Genomic DNA, 6000 nt, shown 5'->3' with positions numbered 1-6000 from the left:
TGCATCGATAAAGAACAGTGATGAATCTGTGAAACATTTCATAACATGGAGGAATCTGGAAGGCATTATGCTGAGTGAAACTAGTCAATTGCAAAAGGACAAATATTGTATGAGACTGCTATTATAAGAACTCAAGAAATAGTTTAAACAGAAAAGAAAATATTCTTTGATGATTACAAGAAGGGGGAGGGAGGGAGGAAAGGAGGGGGGATTCACTAATTAGGTAGTAGACAAGAACTAATTTAGGTGATAGGAAGGACAACACACAATACAGGAGAGGTCAGCACAACTGGACTAAACCAAAAGCAAAAAGTTTCCTGAATAAACGGAATACTTCGAAGGCCAGCGTGGCAGGGGTGGGGGTTTGGGGACCATGGTTTCAGGAGACATCTAAGTCAATTGGCATAATAAAATCTATTAAGAAAACATTCTGCATCCCACTTTGGTGAGTAACATCAGGGGTCTTAAATGCTAGCAAGTGGCCATCTAAGATGCATCAATTGGTCTCAACCCACCTGGAGCAAAGGAGAATGAAGAACACCAAAGACACAAGGTAATTATGAGCCCAAGAGACAGAAAGGGCCACATAAATCAGAGACTGCCTCAGCCTGAGATCAGAAGAACTAGATGGTGCCCGGCTACAACTGATGGCCACTCAGACAGGGAATACAACAGAGGACCCCTGAGGGAGCAGTGGGATGCAGACCTCAAATTCCCATAAAAAGACCAGACTTAATGGTCTGACCGAGACTAGAAGGACCCTGGAGGTCATGGTCCCCAGACCTTCTGTTAGCCCAAGACAGGAACCATTCCCAAAGCCAACTCTTCAGGCGGATTGGACTGGACTATAAGGTAGAAAACAATACTGGTGAGGAGTGAGCTTCTTGGCTCAAGTAGGCACATGAGACTATGTGGGCAGCTCCTGTCTGGAGGGGAAATGAGAAGGCAGAGGGGGACAGAAGCTGGCTGAATGGATACGGGAATACAGGATGGAGAGAGAGAGTGTGCTATCTCATTGGGGGAAGAGCAGCTAGGAGTATATAGCAAGGTGTATGTCAATTTTTGTATGAGAGACTGACTTGATTTGTAAACTTTCACTTAAAGCACAATAAAATTTTTTAAAAAATTTAGAAAGAAATGAATGTAATATGTATTTGCTGAGTGCCTAGTGATGTGCTAGGAACCATGCTGAGTTCTGAATAGGTAGTCCTGGTTAGATAGACTTGGCCCCTGCCCTCATGCAGCTTGAAGTCTAGTATTCATTAAACAAACTATGCCAGACAGTACTGAATCACAGTTGTGAGATGTACCACAAGAGAAAATCCCAATAAAGAGCCAGAGGAGCTAACTTAGTCTAGGGCTTCAGGGAGGGCGTCTCTGAGAAGCCTGAAAGATGAGTCTGGGTTAGCCAGGCAAAGAGGGGAGAAAACAGCATGTTCAGAACCCTAAGTAGGGAAGAAGTATGCCATATTTGAGGACCCAAAAGAAAACCATTGTGGCTCAAGTGTAAGGACTGAAGGGGAGATGGCTATTTTGTAATAGCCAAGCAGTACAGAAACCAGGTCCTAGAAGCAGCCTTGTAGGGCACAAGGACACATTAACGACCTGGGTCTTATCTTCAATGGACTAGGAAGTTGTCAAAGGGTTTTAGGCAGGGGAGTTAAGTGATGTGATTTGCATTAAAAAAAGAAGTCCCCCTGAGTTCTGTGTGGCGAGAGAATTGGATTAGAGGATATGTGAAGACCAGTTGGTAGGCTACTGCAAAAGTCAGGTGAGAGGTGATGGTGGCTTGAACAAGGGCTGTGACACTGGAGAGGGGAAAAAAAACAATGAACCAATTTAAGATATGCTTAGGAGGTTTTTGTTTTTTTTTTAGGAGGTAGGACCAAGAGTCTGGTGATTGACTGCGGTTAGTGATGTGTAGGGAGGTGTAAGGGAGGCCTCCAGGTTTCTGGTAAGAGCAACTCGTAGATGGTGGTGACATTTACTGTGATTGAGCAATGTTGGGAGACAGCTAAAAAGATAATGGAGTTAACAGAGAAATGGCAAACTCTCATGTACCAAACAAGAAAGAGACTAGCACCCTACAGAGAAATGAGTAAAGAACAGTGAATATGCAGTTCCCCAAAGAAGAAGTATGAATGGCAAGAAGCATAAAAAAAGATGTTGAATTGATTCTAAAAGATGTAGATTAAAATAACGAGGCAGCATGTACCTATCATATTAGCAAAGATTAAAAAAGCGTGCTAATGCCTAATATTGATGAGAGTAGGAGGAGTTGGCATGCTCATGTACTGCTGGTGGAAATGAAAAGTGATACAGCCTTTTGTAGGGGGAAATACAAATTAAAAACAAATTATGCAATAGTGTAAGTACGTAATCAAACAACCACACAAAGAAATATATATAAAAGTATTAGAGTACTTACCAAACCCGGAAACCAAACCCATTGTCGTCGATTTGATTACGACTCATAGCGACAGTGTAGGACAGAGTGGAATTGCCCCACAGAGTTTCCTAGGCTGGTGGTACAGCAGTTAAGAGCTCAGGCTGCTAGCCAAAAGCCTGGCGGTTTGAATCCACTAGCTGCTCCTGGAAAACCCTATGGGACAGTTCTATTCTGTCCTGTAGGGTGGCTATGAGTTGAAATTGACTTGATGGCAATGGGTAGAGTACTTACAGTAGTAAAAAATTGGAAGCAGCCTGTATATCTATCAGTAGAGGATTAATTACTTATCTATATAACCATTTAACATCTGTCTGTCAGTTTGTCCTACTGTGGTGCTTTGTATGTTGCTATGATACTGCTATGCCACCAGTATTTCAAATACCAGCAGGGTCACCCATGGTGAATAGGTTTCAGTGGAGCATCCAGACTAAGGCAGACTAGGAAGAAAGGACTGGCAATCTACTTTAAAAAATTAGCCAATGAAAACCTTATGGATCACAACAGACTGTTGTCTGATACAGTGTTAAAAGATGAGCCCCTTGGGTTGAAAGGCACTACATAAAAGCCACAACAGTGGACTCACACCTTGTTGTTATTAGTTGCTGTTGAGTCAGGTCCTACTCATGGTGTCCCCATGTGCAGAGTAGAGCGGCTTCATAGGGTTTTCAAGGCTGTGACCTTTCAGAAGCAGATCATCAGGCCTGTCTGTAGAGGTGTCCCTGGATGGGTTCGAACCATCCAACCTTTCAGCTATTAGTCAAGTGCTTATTCATTTGTTCCACCCAGGGACTTGAACATACCAACAGTCATATAGGTGGTACTGGACTGGGCAACCTTTAGATTAAAATCAGTTTGTGCATAGTATGATGCTATTCGGTAAAATATCAGAATGTATGTGTATATCAATGTCTCTGTGTGTGGGTATTTGTACAGAAAGGTTTAGAAGAAAATATATCTACAATGTTAGCAGTGCATACTTGCTCCTTATTGTATTTTATATATATGGGTATGTAGTCAGAAAAAAAATGATACTTTCAAAGAAGGGGAAACAATAACTACAACATAATAGCTACTGTGATAAGTGTTACAGTAAGGGAGCCCAGGAGACAGAGCATCTAATCTGACATGGGTTGATTGGGGAAGGCATCATGGAAGAAGTGTCATTGGACCAGAAATGAATAATCAGGGCTCAGTGTGTTTTTCTTGTTTCTGCACGGCTTCAAATCTCATATTCAGTGCAGAAATGAGAAAATTTACAGAAAGAAAGCTTGAAGCCAAAGCCTGCTTGCTCTCTGGTCATACAAAAATTCGTGCTAATTAATTTTAGACCAGATGACAGGAAATGAAAGCTTAGAACACCTAGAAAGACACTCTACAACAGCTTCAATCAAGGAACAATACAGTCACTCTGCCACTTTCTCCCACTTCCCCAACTTGGTTGGGATTTTATCCTTTTTTGCTGTGGCAGTAGCGTTCCTGGGAATTATGTTATCAGCCCTTCCTATTTCCTTGTCTACTCTCTTGGATCTTTGAATTAAGAATTACTTTCAGTTCTCATTTACTAAACTTGGTTTTAGAAATTATGCAGCTTCTTTTGGGAACTCAAATATGCATCGATATGATCTAGCTATTTTATGGAAAAGCTGGCATGGTAACAGAGAGGGTGACCCTTGATTTGGAAACGGAATATCACTGCCAGCCCGATGCCAGGGATTGGAGATTTGGTACCTGAGGAGAGGCCATATGTGTTGCTGTTGAGTCCATTCCAACTCATAGTGACCCTACAGGACTTCTGAATATTAGCCGATGAAAATCTTATGGATCACAACAGACTGTCGTCTGATATAGTGTTAAACGATGAGCCCCTTGGGTTGAAAGACAGTAAATAATAACCACAACAGTGGACTCAAACATTATTGTTATTAGTTGCTGCTCTTTAGTCAATTCCTACTCATGGTGTCCCCATGTGCAGAGTAGAACTGCCCCTATAGGGTTTCCAAGGTTGTAATATTTACAGAAGCAGACAGCCACGTCTTTCTCCCTCAGAGCGGCTGGTAGGTTTGAACCACCAACCTTTGGGTTAGCAGCCAAGTGCTTAACCACTGTACCACCAGAGCTTGAGGAGGGGCAAAACCAAAAAACCAAACCCGTTGCCATCGAGTAGGCTCCAACTCATGGTGACTGTATAGGACAGAGAAGAACTGACCTGTAGGGTTTCCAAAGAGCACCTGGTGGATTCCGACTGCTGACCTTTTGGTTAGCAGCCGTAACTCTTAACCACTACACCACCAGGGTTTCCTGATTCTGGTTTCTTCAGTTCCTAGCTGTGTGACCTTGGGCAACTTTCTTGACTTAAACTAAGTGTTAGGTGTTTTTCTGTTTCAACTTTGAACTCTCACAAACTTAGGTGCGGTACCCAACTCAGTCTGACTGTGGCGCAGTGAGGGGGCCAAAACCACCCTTCCCAGAGTCTGGTACAGGAATGGCTGAAAACACGAGACAATTTTAGGTAGCACATGGATGAGCATTTTAAATTTCAAAAACCAAACCCAGTGCCGTTGAGTCAATTCTGACTCATAGCGACCCTATAGGACAGAGTAGAACTGCCCCATAGAGTTTCCAAGGAGCACCTGGCGGATTTGAAGGGCCGACCCTTTGGTTCGCAGTGGTAGCACTTAACCACTACGCCACCAGGGTTTCCAAATTTCAAATTTTTTTTTTTTAATGAATACAGATCGCACCTCAAACCTATGACTTCATAGATATTTTTGCAGAGGAAGGTAGCAATGAAAACATTCCTTTAAAGATAAATATATGTAAAAAAATGTGAGTAGAGTTGGAAAAACTATCAAATGATAGCTGAGGTGAGACATGGCTGTGGCGGGACCAAAATTACTGCAGTGTGCCTTGGATGAATTGCTGAGTCTCGCTGCATTGTGGTTTTCTCACGTATAGTCTCCCAGGGTAGTTATAAGGATCATGAGATAATATTATTGGCTCAAAAGCTGTCACATAGTAGGGACTCAAATATATGAGTTTCCTTCCCTTTTCCTTAGCCTAGCCTTTTCAAGCTAAAAGAGTCTCTGAGATCAGCCAGTCTAATTTCCTCATTTTCCAGATGGGGCAAATGAACTCTTTGAACAGGGAAATAGGAGCCCAAGGGCTCCTGAAGCCCTGTCTTCCTCACTCCACTGGGCTGCCCTTGCCAAAGACCTGACCAGAGGCCTCAAAGATGCTTGGTGGAGCTCACAAAAGGGATAAGAATGAAAACAAGTTAATGACAAGGGCCAGGGTCATGGTGTAGCACTGGGTTTAACTGTGCTCTATATGGTACTTTCAATACAGTACATATTTATAACCCCTGCCCTAAAAAACCTAAAGTCTGTGTATAAAACCAAACCCATTGCCATCAAGTCGACTCTGACTCATTGAGACCTATAGTACAGAGTAGAACTGCCTCATGGGGTTTCCAAGGAGCAGCTGGTGGATTTGAACTGCTAACCTTGTGGTTAGCAGCAGAGCTCTTAACCGTTGAGCCACATACCCCAAAA

This window comes from Loxodonta africana, chromosome 7 (assembly GCF_030014295.1).
Source record: "Loxodonta africana isolate mLoxAfr1 chromosome 7, mLoxAfr1.hap2, whole genome shotgun sequence".
NCBI classification, from domain to species: domain Eukaryota; kingdom Metazoa; phylum Chordata; class Mammalia; order Proboscidea; family Elephantidae; genus Loxodonta; species Loxodonta africana.
This window is presented reverse-complemented; position numbering follows the sequence as displayed.